General features: G+C 43.4%; 1 protein-coding gene across 1 annotated transcript in view; it reads left to right on the forward strand.

The window, feature by feature from the left end:
* Window positions 1–4,827: 4,827 nt before the first annotated feature.
* PTPN14 (protein tyrosine phosphatase non-receptor type 14) overlaps window positions 4,828–15,885 on the forward strand; it is a 132,874-nt gene continuing 121,816 nt past the window's right edge. The window contains exon 1 of the mRNA XM_032217033.1: window positions 4,828–5,560. The gene's annotated coding sequence lies outside the window, so the exon portion shown is untranslated. The remainder of the gene's footprint in view (window positions 5,561–15,885) is intronic.

Consider the following 15,885-nt stretch of genomic DNA (forward strand, 5'->3'; position numbering starts at 1 on the left):
TGATCTGTGTCCTGTATAAGCAGCTCCCACCCCCTCATTCTGAAATCCTGAAACTGGCATACTAATCCCCAATCACACTGAGTTCCTATTGTTAAAATTAAAACCTTACAGCCTTATTTTTTTATGCAAGTTGTAAATTCAGGTAAGCCTGACAGATGTGTTAAATTTTTTAAACAGCCCCCCCCCCCCCCCGAAAATGAAGGAAGGCCTGTCTTTACTCCATCAATGTCCCATACGGCTACATTTTTTTCCCCAAAAGAAAAGTGTGATCTTTTTGCAGCTGAAAAGTTACAAAACTTTCTTTGTTGACCAGAGCAGGTAAAGACATGCATGATAAATATCCAAAGATTCGCATAGGTTCCGTGTCTTTCAGGAACAATCTAGCCCTGGGTGGTCCTTGATTTTAATCACTTCTCTTATCCCCATGAGCTTGGTAACTGTGCTTTCAATGCAGTTCAATGGCATGTGATTTATGACCTTGATTCCATTGTGATGCTGCCCTTTGTCCTTCAGCTCCTTTTTCAGACTTCCTAAGCTGAAAATGTACTCACCTAAAATTAAATATGATAGTCCTAAATAGCTCCCCTAAGGGCTGTGTGCTCAGCCCCTATCTGTACTCGCTGTATACATATGACTGCATATACTCTGATCCATCCAACATCATAATAGTTTGCAGACGACACAACAGTGCTGGGTCTCATAACTGGAGGGGATGAATCAGCATACAGGGAAGAAGTCCAGAAGGTATCCACATGGTGCTCAAGAAACAATTCACATCTAAATAATAGTAAGACAAAGGAGATGGTACTAGATTTCTGGAAGCACAGAGAGGAACCTTCCCCATTGTATATCAAGGGGGGCTGTGTGGAGAGGGTTTCCTTTTTAAAATTCTTTGGAGTGCTTATTAGTCAAGATCTCATCTGGAAAAACAACATGTCTGGTGATTGGAAAGGCCCAACAGAGATTTCATTTCCTTAGAGTCCTGCGAAAAAATCAGGTGGAACACAGGCTGATGACCTCTTTCTATCGGTCCACCAAAGAAAGTGTCCTCACATATTGTATTACAGTATGGTATGCTGGTTTAACAGCTACAGACAGGAAAGCACTACAGAGAGTGATTAATTCGGCGCAAGAAACCATTGGTTGCCCTCTGACACCACTGGATGACATTGCCAGGTCTTGCTGCTTTAGAAGAGTAAGGAAGATACTCAGAGATGATTTACACACCCTGGTCAGTGTCTCTTTGCACTTCTACCATCAGGCAGAAGACATCAAAGTATAGCCAGCCGAACAAACAGGTTTGAAGATAGTTTCTATCCTTGGGCTGTGAGACTTTTAAATACAACCACAATCACTCCATGCACATGCTAGTTTTTTTTCTTTTTCTTTCTTTTTTCGTTTCTGTTATACTTTTGCACCAGTGAGGTTAAAACCAATTTCGTTGTATTTAAGTACATTGGCAATAAAGATTATACTTATATTTATAGAAGATACATCTTATTAGATTTATTTAAGTCCTCAGCTTATTACCACAATTGAGCCCAAAATTTATGTTTCTAATTGAGAAATTTGTTAAGTGGGTTTTGTCCCATTTTACGACTTTTCTAGCCACATTGGTTTAATGAATCATCGCAGTTCTTAAATTATACATGTTATTAAGTGAAGCTGGTTTCCCCATTGACTTTGTTTGTCAGGTTGCAAAATGGCATCACACAATTCCAGGACACTGCAACTAGCATAAATGCGAGTCAGTTGTCAAGCATCAGAATGTAAATCACAGGAGCATTGGCATGTGCAATGGACGTGTGAAAAATGGTCATGTCATTTTTTTCGTGCCGTTTGGTCACTAAATGAACTGTTGTAAGTTGAGGACTACATGTATTGCATTTTTAGTTCTTCAGGGTGGTATAGTCCTCCCCCAACAATCCAGAGAAGCATAATATGCAGTGAATCGCCCAAAATCACCCAGCTTCTACCATATTATGGCTGAGGATAGCTGGAACCTGATTCTTCCTGTTTACAGCATAAACAGGAAGATGTGATGGCGAACCTTGGCAAGCAAAGCCTTCTCTGTGGGCACACACCCTCCATCGCCAGCTGCTCTTCTGGGTTCTGTCGCGCACATGTGTGCCAGTCAGCTGGAGCAGCTGGCTGCCATGCGCATGCGCACCAGACAGCTGCTCTCTTCCAGGTTCTGGTGCTCCAGTGCATGCGTGTGTGCTCCAGTTTCAGCACTTGGTGCCAAAAGGTTAACCATCACTAGCATAATATCTTAATCACTACATTATACTGGCTTTAGTACAGGCACCTCTTCAATGCAGATACAAAAAAGTGCAGATGTGGATTCAGTATCAATATCCACAACTCTTTTGAGTTTTGAGTAGTTTATTATACAGGTGTGTACCATTAACAACCAATACCACTGTGCTTAGAATTTAAGTAACTGGAATAATTATTGTACATACATATAGCAATCCAACCACAACCTTGAATTAAATAAAGAATGGAGAACCTGACAGCAGGCAGTCTAATAAACTAGGAATATTAAGATGGTTTTCAATGGTAAAACCTGGGTACTCTTGTTAGGTGTCATCCCACAATCACTGCTGCTTTATCCAGCTCCCCCTACTTGGATATATAGACTCATTTAAAAAATAAAATTTATCCCACTTGTTTTTAGAAAGGCTTGCCCACAATTTAGGAATATTTTTGCGGGCAAGGACAGGAAGATGCACTCATAAATTTGGTACTCGTATATACTCGAGTATAGGCCGACCCGAATATAAGCCGAGGCACCTAATTTTACCACAAAAAACTGGAAAAGTTATTGACTCGAGTATAAGCCTAGGGTGGGAAATGCAGCAGCTACCGGTAAATTTCAAAAATAAAAATAGATACCAATAATGTTTTTGAATATTTATTTCAAAGAAAAACAGTAAACTAGCGGTGTATTCAATGAAATACTTCACTCACCTCATGATGCTGACGTCCCGCTGTGATGATGATGTCCCGTGCAGCCGCGGGAGCGATGTCCCGCCTCCTATGACACACGGCACAGTGATTCCTATCATTGGATCACTGTACCAGAGGAGGTGGGACATCGCTATGTGGCTGCTTGCCATAACAAGGAGGAGGTGGGACATCGTTGCAGAGCGGCAGGAGGGGGAGGAAGGGGAATCGTAAGACAGCCCTGCATTACATTAGAACGTGAGGAGGGGGGATGGTGCGGTGCGCGCTGCGCGGCAAACTGACACAGAGGGAGGGGAAACTCACAGGGGCACTGGGCCATTCACGAGTGTCACCCAGCGGCATGGGCCCGCCCCTTTTTCTCCTCCATTTCGGGCAAATTTTTCACTGACTCGAGTATAAGCCGAGGCGGCTTTTTTCAGCCCAAAAAGTGGGCTGAAAAACTAGGCTTATACTCGAGTATATACAGTACTTATGACTTGTAAGCAGCCCAGTCATTGATTGAGATGGGTGGCTATAATATAGATGTTGAATAAATAACAACCAACTGTGCTTTGAATGCAATTTAGTTGTAAACAGAAAACCAAGCATTTTTATTTGAAACGAACAATGACAAGAGTTGATAATCAAGGCCAAAGAGAAGGCCTACGTGTTTATGCATTGAAATGTGTATGTTTACAGGTCTGTGCTGGCTTGGTTAAGGAACGCTTATCAGGAAGGCAAAATAGAAATATGAGGGTGGGCAGGGCTGCACTGCTGGGAATACAAATGAAATCCCTTCACTACTGTATTTCTTCTATGATGCAAAACATGTTGCGTTTGTTTTTTGTTTTCCTGAACACCTGGGTAAACTTGGTGAAGTGAGATAGGAAACCACATTGTCATAAAAACAAAATGATGCTTTGCCGATACTGGTAACCGGAGTACCCCCTTAAATTCTTGCTCTATTTTATTTACATCATTCCTATCCCAGCTTTCCATCAAATTAAAGAAAACATAAAAAACAGGCAATAACCCATTCCAGAAATTTACCATTAAAGCGTAACAGTTCAAGCAACTTCTGGGAGGGGGACAAAAATCGTTTTGAGGGAATATTTGCTAGCATTTTTCTCCAAACCGCCAACTCCTATGGTTTGTAATGTAACGTCTAGTTCCCAAAAGAACTAGCCGAAATTCTAACCACAGCTACATCTGGCTACAAAAGACGCACCCCAGATCTTCGGGGGCGAGGTGGGGTGTCTATATTAGCGTTACTTCCCAGCGGGGCGGTAAGACGGCAATTCGCCAAATCCAGCTCGGCCGCTGGGCTCGCAGGGCTTCCTTAAACTCCGCCTTTCCCAAACTTCGCGGAGAGCCGCCTTCGGTCCGTTTCTTCGCCCGGCCTGCTTTTCCAACCTCACTTCCCTCCTTCCAAAGCTCCTCCTTCCCTACCGAAACCGATTTTTCGGGGTTCCTCGCTTTACGTCCCTCGGCCAGAGACCCAAAAGGTCCCTTTTTTCCACCGCTCCCTCCCTCCCCTGGCTCGTTCAGCACGCCCCCCCCCCACTAAAAGGGAGAGGGGCGATGGGTTGGTGCCCCTTCGCCCGAGAACACGTGTTAAATTTGAAACGACCCGCAAAGCTGCCAGGCAGACCCGCGAACCGGGGCTCGGAGCCAGTCCCTGCGGCTGGGAGGGGAAGAAAAAGACGGTGCCGTCTAAGGAGTCTCTCCTTCGGCATCTGCTCTGCCCGGTTTCCCGTTTGAAAGAACTCTCCTCAGCGGATCGGTGCGGTGGAGAGGCCGGGCTTCCGTCGGGAGGGGCTTTCATTCCTGTACTCGGGGGAGGGGAACTCTGTGCGTGGTGTGTGTGTAAAGCACGGGAGAGAGGGAGGAGGAGGAGAAAGAGAAAAAAAAGCAAGATCTCAACTCAAAGCCCCGACGTTTCCTGCCTTCCACTGCCGGCGGCCGCCCCGCATTCTTGCCATTCCTAGGCTGTGACTCCGAGATCGTCGTCTCCGCTGAGCAGCAGCGCTTGGATGAGAAAGAGCAGCAAGCCAGGCGCTGCTCGCCCCATCGCAGCGCCCGCCTCCGCAGCGCCCGGCCCTGGTTTTAACAGCGAGACAGTAATCCCTGCCTCCCCCCCACAATATTCCTGGTTCTCCTGTTCCCCCACCGCTCCCCTCTCTTTTTCCTGAGTTTTGCGCTTCCTTCCCCAACTCCAAACTTTTCTCTAGCGCCCCTGTGCCTTAGGAGGGGAGGGGGAACCCAAGGCGGAGCCGTTTCCCTCCCCCCTTTTTTGCCGCTCCCCCCCACTCAACCAGTATCCCGCTTCTTCCTTTCAGCCCGCCCCCTCCCCTCTCCCGATTAACTTTTGCAACGTACGGACCTCTCTCGCCTGAAACTTTCTTCCCCCTCCGGATTGGATTCTTGTGGTTAAGACAGACGCCTGGTCCATCCGTCGTGGCTAGATTTTATTCGGGATTTCCCCCTCCTCCTTCCTCAAAAATTGTGTTTTTCCCCCTCTGGGGGTTGGAGGCGAGAGAAGAAAAAGAGGCTCGTGATCTGGCTGCTTTGCGCAAAACAGCATTTGATTGATCCCAAGACATGTGAACAGGTAAGCGGGAGATGCAACAGTTTGGAGTGGGGGTGGCGGCCTGGGCGAAAACTTTCTGAGTCTAGCGTGCGAGAACGCATTTGCCTTTGTAAGCGGGTCTTCAGTCTAATCTTTGGGTGCTTTTATCGGCTGTGCTTCTATTATTATTGTTGTTGTTGTTGTTATTATTATTATGTTAATCTTTGGTGAGATTCACAACCTTTAGGGCTGGTTAGTAGATCAACAGCTCGAGTCCTAATCAAGGACCTAGGAACTTTAGGTAACGTCAGAGGATATAAGCTGTTCCAAGTAGGGTGGTTTTTTGTAGAATCAGAATGTTCAAGTCTGATAAATTTAAAATTTCCAAATAGCGAGGTAGCCCTTTAGGTATTGCTCCAAGGGCTCCAATTACAATCGGGACAACACATGATTTCTTTTTCCACAGTCGCTCAACTTTAATTTGCAAGTCCTGGTACTTTGTGATTTTTTCTTGCTGCTATTATTATTATTATTATTATTATTATTATTATTATTATTATCATTATCATTATCTTTATTCATTAAACATGAAACTCAACCAACTGAACATTTAAAACTGTGTCACAAATATCATTGACTAGTGCTAATGGTGGATAGGGTTGCAGCCAGTGTCTTCGGTATCAACTTATTATTATTATTGTTGTTATTATTATTATCATCATCATTATCATCTTCTTCTTCTGATGTAACTCACTTAACAAGCAATTTCTGAGTCTTCTGAAGAATGACTTTAAATACAATTTAAGTTGTAAGCTTTGCATGCAAATGGAAGGGAAAGTTAGAAATAAAGTGAATTTGGAAAGTAACTAGACCAAATCCCTGTTCAATTCTCTAGGTTACTGTTTGTGATATTAGTAAAAAACAACAACTGTAAACAGTTTAACTTTCCTTGCTCCATGGCGGAGTTCCTGAGCACTGCAGAGTGACTTCTGTCCTTCAACTTTCAGCCAGTCACCCTCCCGCTCTCCACTGGTGTGTGGAGGGGTATCTTTCCTCTTTGTTCCCTGGCAGTCAAATCTCTGTTAGCCATCCATCTCTAGCAAATGCTGTGACAAGGTAGCATCTGTTACTGTTCCTTGCATGGCAAAATCTTAACCTGGCCTTTTCCAGCCTGATGTTTTTTGGCTGGGTTTGGGTTAGGCTTCTCAGCATCCCCAGCCAGTCCTCCGCACAAGGATTTGGGGGTTGGGGATAAGTCCTTTGATTTATAACATCTGCAAAAGAAGTGTGGATATTTAAATATAGCAAGTAGGGTGAGGGTTTTGAACTTTCTGAGTTTCTTGTATGAAGGTTTTCTGAGAAAGTGCTGCAGGAATGAAGGGAAGGAGGAAAGTTGTGCCAAATGATGTTTTCTCTGCCCTTGTGATGTCTTTATTCCAGTGAAGTGTGCATTGTAAAGTTGAAAGCTGCTTTTTAAAAAAAAATGCTTTGTAGATCCTCTTAGTGCATTGGATTTTACAAGTTTTAAGCTTTTCCTAAGAATTTAAGACTCTAAAAAAGCCATAACCGTACAAGTTCCCTTTAGTTATTGTGCATCCAAATGTGGCCTTAGGAGAGGCTCGTAGAGTTAAAAGGCAACCCTACTCCTTTTTGTCTTTTCCAAAGGTGTACGTTTCACACATTTGCTTGCATAAGTGTATACCACAATTATGCATATAGTTATTTTAAAATACAATTACTGTATTGTCACTTAGAATTCCTAAAACATGGTTTCATTTTTGTATGTGCTTAAGTGGGAGCAAAAGCATGGAAATGTGATTTTTTCCGTTTGCGTCTCTGTGCTAGGTGTGGTAAGCCCTCCAGATGTTACTAAGTATAATTTCCATCCGCCTCAGCCAGCGTAGCAGTGAAGGGAGGTTGGCAGTGGGCAACATGTGGAAAAGAACAAATTCTTCATTGTTGCTGGACATTAAGAGGCCAAGGATTCTTACTGTATTTTATTATTCAACTTTTTCACCTACCCATAAATGTTGATGGATTTCTTTTTACAGTACAACTCTGTACAGTGCAACTGAATGACTAGCTAATATATGAATCAATTCCAGTAGAATCAGCAGTGTGTTTTTTGGCTATGAGAAAAGTTTTTCATGTTGAATCTTGTGACATCATTTGATGTCAGAGAACTATAGACCTGAGTTAAGCTGTGGAGCAAATGCGCTTCAGCTTATGTTAAGGCCAGGAAACAAAGTACCATAGTTACACAAATGTGAAGTCGTCTAGAAAAATACCCAGCGTTCTGCCCATCATTGCATCATGCTGTTATCAGTAAGGTGAATGATTATCTTGGTATGTTTTGTATTCCCCCTCCCCCGCCAATCTCACTTGTAGAAAGATTTTCGAGGGCTGTTCTAATTTTCCAATTATTCTAGATTGTGATTAAAATTGTGATTGCATTAAAATAACAAGAATCATAAAAATATAATCACGAAAATATTACAATTCTTATACAAATGAAAGAATATTGGTAAACCCATGCAAAACTATTGGCAATGTTAATAAACAGTCAGCATTAGGAATAACAAATTCAGAATATTGCTTCATATATATTATCATGATTACCATTGAAAAAATATTTGATCATGCCAGATAAATATTATTGCATTCTTTGACAAAGAGACTAGCAAAATGCTGTGGACATAGTATACTTATATACAGTAATTATATTCCTGTATACAGTAATGTATGTGACAGACCAGAGCCTACTTCTTAAATAGAAAAATGTGGGATAGTATTACCACCAGATGGATTTGTAACTATCTGACCAATTGTACTCATCCTGTAGTCCTCACTAGAACTATATCCACATAGATAAAAGCAAGCAATGGCATCCCTCAAGGTTCTGTCTTTGGCCCAGTTCTCTTCAGTATCTTCATAAATGGTTTAAATGAGGGCATAAAAGGGGAATTCATCGAATTTTCAACCTGGGGGAGCTAACACTTGAGAAGATAGGTCCAAGATCCAGAAGGCTCTTTACAGACTTGAAGACTGGCCCCTATCCAACAAAATGCAACTCAGTGGTGACCAAAGTAAAATTTTGCATTTAGGAAAAACAAAAAACAAAACAACAACAACACGGGTATAGAATAGGTAATACTTGGCTGAACAGCAGTAACTGTGAGAAGGATTGCCGCAGAGGGGAGGGGACTGACCTATTCTCCAAAGCACTGAGGGCAGGTGGTCTACAACTTGTTTTGTAATAAAATGTTGCCTAGCAATAAAAAATATATGGTGTAAAATTAATAGAAGGCAGGCTGTTTATACAGAAGTTGTTCTGACAGAGTTTAGTCAGCTCTCCTTTGCCTATTTTTGTTTTTATTTTTGGAGTTTAACATGTTTATTGAAATAGTGGACAGATCTGCATAATCCTACATACCGGTACATTGCATTATTGGATTATATATACTTTGTAGATGTATTTCCTTGACAGAAGCCATTCTTTATTTAGATTGTTTTGCAGCCTTAAGTTTGCACGATTGCCCTTTCGATTGACTTATTAGTGTTGTAAGATTACAATTGCTTAATGATAGACAATTTTTCCATGTCCTGTTTTAAAAATTCTGTTAGCAGTATCAAGAAAGATATGAGACCCTCAAAAACCTCTTTTAGGTTTAGTGCCCCCCCCCTCCCCGAGGCCCTCTGGAGGCTTCATGAGCTTCCCTGAAGCCTCTGGAGCGCAAAAATCCAGTCCTATGGACAAACCGGAAGTTCGGGAACGGCCTTCTAGTTTGCTTGGAGGGTCGTTTTAAGCACTCTGGAGGCTTCAGGGAAGCCCCCTGAAGGTCCCTGAAGCCTTCGGAGTGCTCAAAATGATCCTCCGAGCAAACCGGAAGTCACTTCCGGTTTGCTCGGAGGGTCGTTTTGACTGCTCCGGAGGCTTCAGGGAAGCCTCCTGAAGGTCCATGAAGCCTCCAGAGGGCCTCCGGGGCGGCGTGGGGGAGGCTGTTTCTGCCCTCTCCAGGCTCCTATAAAGCCTCTGGAGCCTGGAGAGGGCGAAAATAGCATGCAAAAAATGGGGGGTCGCGCCTGTAGTGTGTGTATGTGCATGGGGGGGGGGTCACACATTGCATTATGGTTACGGCATGCCCGCACACTGCGCTCCCCCCATTTATGGCACATGAGCCAAAAAAGGTTCGCCATCGCTGCTCTAGCATAAAACACCATTTTTCATAAATTGGTTTGCTCTGCAGCTATTTTGTTATGCTGTCTTTTTTTGAAGTTACATTTGGCTTGGGCTGTGGGTGTTTTAGAATTGTAAAGCAATATCTGTTAAATAAATATAACTTTTTGATGTGGTTTTTCTTCTATTTAGCTTTTTAAGATTCTTTATTTAGCTGTAACTTGGCTAAGCAAAAAGGATATAGGAAGGTATATCAAGACAGTGTATGACAAGAACTGGACAACCATGACCCATTAGGTCATCCTTTCAGAGATATTTTCTTACTTAAACAGAGAAATAGAATGATCATAAGCAGGAGGAAAAAAAACAGGGGGAGTGGAAGTGTCTTCCAACTTCCTGCCAGCTTGCCCATTGATGGCGCTTGTGGGAACTGGCAGGGAGTGTCAGAAATCACTTCTGATAGTTGACTAACCCACAGAAATGCCTGCTACTTTGCTAAGGGAGAGGGAACAAAGGGAGCCATGGTCTGCAAGGAAAACTGTACCCCTACTCTGCATCTTGGTGTGTCTCCAAAGGCCCGCTCCAGGGAGGAAGAGGGTTCACCTCTTCTGTTGACTGCCAGTGTCCCAGTCAGTCCTACTTCGTAAGCAGGCATTCAGATCACTTCCTTTTCTTTCCCTTACACCATTAAGAAATTTCAAATTTCAGTCTTAGTTTCAAAGTACCAATCATTGCTTACTCATTGGACATTGTTGTCAGCCAATTCGGTGCAGGGATCAGACCCCTCTTCCCTTTTGCCACATAATCCAAAGGGTTCTGGGAACTATAGTCAGAAGGCATGGTGGCACTGAAACAACCACAACTTTCACAAATTTCATCCCATAGATACTATAGGTCCCAGATTTTGGACACATTCAGCTCATTTGAGGGACCCTGGTTCAAAAATTGTTCCTTTAAATTGTACCGTATTGGCAATTTTTGAACTCAAATAGGCTTTCTGTTTTACTTTTGGCTAAAACTAGGAAGATAGTTCTGCATAATGATTGTTACTGAAATAATACAGACACATAAATGTGTTATTAAAAACTGCAAATTCTGTATGCAATCTCATTTATAATGTATAGTAGGCATTTTGAAAATAGGTTAAATAACCTATCAGCCATTTGTTCTTTTGATGCTGTGGGAGAATAAACATATATGTATAACGTTTATAGCCTTATTTTGTGTCATTTCAGTTTTAGGCTATTTTTTAATTGAATTTATTTATATATCACCTTTCTCCAAGAGCTCAGAATGATTTCTGTGTGGCTCTCTCTTTAGTTTATTCTCATTGAAACTACAGGGTAGGATAGGCTGTAGTTGATCCTAAAATCACCCAAGGACTCCCATACTGAGGATACTTGATTGGCAAATGGCCCAATTAGAGTTGTCTATCTAGGCATCTTATAAATCTGACTGATTGACATCAGATGTCTGGAGTTTTTCCAGTGGCCCAGTAGGCTGTTTGGTGGAATATTTGTACTGGCTTCAAAAGTTTGTCCCTCAGTGCCTGTCTCTGAGTTTATCCATACTGGCTCATAGATGAATTGAGGACCTTTAGGAAATGTAGTACAGTTATATCTCAGTACTCATCATTAATTGGTTCCGGGAGGTGTGACAAATACTAAAAATGACGAGTACCAAACAAACCATGTGACCCTTTGTTTTGGTTGGGAAGGACTTCCTGTCTGCTCTCCATTGCCATCCCCCTTTTCCTATTTCAACAACCTTCCCAGTATGACTAACTCCTGTCCATCCTCTACTTCCTTTTGTAATGACCTTCTCATGTGGTTGTTTTATCTGTTCTCCATGGCCATCCCCCTCTTTCTATTATAGTGTGTTGAGTACAAAACTAACGATGAATAGCAGGATAAAATTTTCACATCAAAATACATTGAGTACCAAATTGGACAAGTTTTGAAGCAACCGAGATACCAGTGTGGCTAAAGAATATTTGAAGGTGGAATAAGATGAAAAGTGAATCTGAGTGGTTTCTGGGGGAGGTATGGTGAACTGAAGATGACTGCAGCAACGTTCCTTGGAAGCTCTCTGAGTAGTGAATGGATGGGAAGTTGGACAACTTGTAGTCAAGATGGCTGCTTCTCTTGAGGAGATTGTAGGACAATAAGATTAGTCATCTTGCATGTAAGTAGACAAAAACTTTTAAAGGACGTTTGCAAGGCACACATTCTAGTAACTTTTAGAAGTTGCTCATTAACTACTTCTAAACTATTAGAGATGATCAGAACAACAAGTTTGAAAACATCTGATGAGTCTGCCTTCAATCCTAGATGAAAGAAAAAAATATAATCATAAGCCTAAGAATTCAAAGAATTGGAAATAGTAAAAAGATACTGGTAAGACATAGTTTAAAGCTAGGAAATTCATAAAGTTGTAATCCATTTTCCATTATAAAGTGAAGTTGCATGTTTGGCTGACATAAATATTCCACAGGTTTGAAGATATTTGCATCCACCTCATTTACCTGAATTGCTTCTGACTCTGTTCTAGGTATGTTACTTCAGAATAGTAACATAAACTAGATTCAGTATTATAAAATTGGACTTGGACATTTCAGCAGTGTAGCATATCTAATAATTTAGTGGGTGTGAATTCAGCCATTTATGTATCATAAACCATAGCTTTTATGATTGAGTAGGCTGTTCAATCCAAGCATTTTGCTTATTCATTTAATAATGGTTAAAATGTTGCAATTTAGCATGTTTAGCCTAAAACCAAATAAGAACCATAATTATTTTGAATGTGACTAGAAGAGTCAGAACAGATGGATAGGTTGCACTAGGTTTTTCCGTTGGGTAGGTCAAGTGTATTTATAGTTCTTTGAGTGAGGAAAATACAGTGGAGTTTGCACACCTGGCAAAGTCGGGTTTGTTTTAATAGTATCTTGATGGGTAGTATAAAAGAGAATAGTTAGGTTCATATGTAAAGCTGAGCTTGGACCAAAGAAACCATATAGGAAACATGCAAATAAAAGATGGCATCTTATGGTGCCATCACTAAAATGTTACTGATTCCAGTGCTTAGTCTTCTTTGCAAACAAAGAGTAGAGCATCCCCTCTATATATTTTATAATAGGGTTAGATCCAAATCAGGTATACCCCTGGGTGGGGTTGTATTCACATTTGGCAGAATAGCAGACAGAACATGCTGGCTCTCTGCCAATCTCCCTGCCTGCATAATGGTGCTTGGTTGAGTGTGACACAAAACATGAATTATTGAGAAAGGAAATAAGGATTTGGTTGGGAAGGAATGGAGAGATGAAATGAGAGTAAGCCCTATAAGGTGGGCTCTCTTCCAGTCAAAAGTGGAGTAAATGATGATGATAGTGCAAATCACGTCTTTGCAAAGGAACACTGTTAATTAGCACTGTACAATTGCATACAGAAGCCATCATCTGTCTTATTTGTGCCTCTGCTGTCAAGAGTATAGTTGATTAAATTAACTTGTCTAAGTATTATGTTAAACTGTAATATGATTTAGGGGCTTTGTGTGGGTTCATGGGATTGTGAAAGATACTTGGCTCGCATAAATCTTGGCTAGCAAATTTTTTCCAATGTGACATCTGACACAATCTGATATCTCCAAAATTAAGTGTTATTAATGTTTTCCATTATGTTGTGACTGTTATTTGACAGTAACTTACATCTCTGGAGTTGACTCTAGAGACCACTGAAACCTAGATTTTCTTGTGCACTGCTTGGAGAGTCCAAGCATGGGTTAAATTAGTCTGGTTGCCCTAGGACTCAGGATCATCGGATCAAGGAGGTGCTGGTGTCTTGGCTGCCTGGAAGTCATACACCAGCACAGAGAGGGCTGGATTCAACTTGTGCGCCCTCTCTGCGTTATCTGCCAGGCTTCGCAACCAGCGTTGCAACCTTTGCAACCAGTCTGCGTTTCCTTCAACAGATCTCCTCAACTCAAGCTGTGGCTGCTTTTATTGATTGACTCTTGGCAATGAGCGTCAATAACTTACACATTCAGTGGTGGTTTATGGATTGACTCTTGACTCTGATCCTTATTACCTGTGCCTTTAGCTTCACAATATCACCAGCAGTACCATCTGTTCCTGATCCAGTCACCTGAGTCTCCATCGCTCCTTGTCATTCATCAGTGCCTGGTTCCAGATGGCAGACGATCCTAGCCCTGTAGCTATGGAGCAGCCCGGACTCTCTTCTCACATTGAAGGTAGACAAGGGCCCTCCCAGACCCCTAGCCAGGGAATATCCTCAGGCAAGGGCAAGAGGGTAAGGAAGGGCAGGGTAGCCAGTCAAGCTAGTCATCCCTACCAACCATCGTCCACGGCTACAGACAGTGATGCGGCACAACGGCAGAGGACTCTCAAGCAGTTCGAGAAGGCCCAATGCCAGGTTACAAAGGGGACCCAGCAGACTTCCGCAGGGGTCGAAACTGTTCTTCCATGATCTCCCATGGGGGATCCACTAAGGGTCATTGAAGAAGAGGTGGAGTCACAGGATCTATCCCTGGATAGATCCTTGGAGGATCCAGGCTCCACTGCGCCCTCTTCGGCCACTGAACCGGAATCAGGGTTCCCTCCTTGGGGGGCAGCCCCATCCCCTGTAAACCAGGGTAACTCTTCCTCCAGGGGGGAATAGACCCAGTGATGTCCAGGAGCCCGAACTGTCCACCCACATGCAATTGGTTATCACACGTGCTATCTCCCAGAGCATAGCCAAGGGGCTTCAGAGGCAGGATCAGATGCCGACTAGAGGGGGTAGGGCCCTGCTACAAGATCATCTCTTCAAAGAACCTGTGAGAGTAGTAATCACAACGGACGCCAGCCTCGCTGGCTGGGGTGCACACATGGGACATTGCGTGACTCAGGGCAAGTGGTCTCCTGCCGAAGCGGCTTGCAACATCAACTGTTTGGAGCTGCGGGCAGCAAGACTCGCCCTGCATCATTTCCAACAGGACATTCTATACCGGCATGTACTACTAATAATGGACAATGTGGCCACCAAGGCACACATAAATCACCAGGGTGGCACGAGGTCAAGGAAGCTCATGGCAGAAGCAAAGGCCTGGGCAGGTGGGCAGAGCATTGCATCGAATCCATCCGATCCGAACACATCTCGGGGGTGGACAACACCTGGCGACCTCAACACCTAGTTGAGCAGGATCACCATAGACAATGCAGAATGGCGATTGCATCCGGTCCTGTTTCGCCAGCTGTCCTGCAGATTAGGCACCCCCATAATCGACCTGTTTGCCTCCTGCGAGAACATGCAGCTCCAATGCTTCTTCTCCTGCTTCCATTCACCGGGAGTGGAAGGGACAGACGCCCTCCGCTGCAAGTGGCCTCAAGAGCTGTTATATGCGTTTCCTCCACTTCCACTTCTACCTCAGGTGAACCGCAAAATTACCGTGAAGGCGGAGGTGCTTCTGGTAGGGCCTCACTGGCCCCAGAGGTTCTGGTATGCCGACCTCATCAGCCTATTGGTGTCCAGCCTATGGCGAATCCCTCAAGGCCAGGTCTCTCTCAGCCAAGGGACCAACGTCCACCTGGATCCGCAGTGGCTCCAGTTGGCTGTCTGGCACTTGAGGGGGACCTCCTGAGGAGGGACGGCCTGTCGGAGGAGGTGATACGTACAATCCAGATGACCTTCGACGACCAAAATTTATAACTCCATGTGGGCCACCTTCGCCAAGTGCTGTGACAATCTCCAGCTTTACCCGGTCACAGCACCTGTGCCCTGTTTGTTGGACTTTCTACAGGAAGGCCTCGATAAGGGACTTGCTCTCAACACTCTTCATCTCCAGGTTGCCATATTATGTACTGTTTGGTGTGGAGATTCGGCTCAGCCCCTCAGCAGATTACCAAGGGTTTTTGTGTTTTCTCAAGGGTGCCTCCAATATGCGTCCTCTGGTGGTACACTGGTATCTGACCTGGCAGTTATTGGTGATCCTGCAGGCTCTTACTTCAGCTCCCTTTGAGCCTCTTTGTATGACTTATCTCTGGCACCTCACACTTAAGACTGGTTTCTTGTCGCAATAACTTCTGCTCGGAGAATATCTGAACTGGCGGCCCTGTCTGTCGGAAAGGACCTATGTATTATATATCCAGACAGGGTTATACTTCATCTGGACCCAGCCTTTATCCCAAATGTTATCA

Source organism: Thamnophis elegans, chromosome 4 (genome assembly GCF_009769535.1).
Source record: "Thamnophis elegans isolate rThaEle1 chromosome 4, rThaEle1.pri, whole genome shotgun sequence".
Taxonomy (NCBI): domain Eukaryota; kingdom Metazoa; phylum Chordata; class Lepidosauria; order Squamata; family Colubridae; genus Thamnophis; species Thamnophis elegans.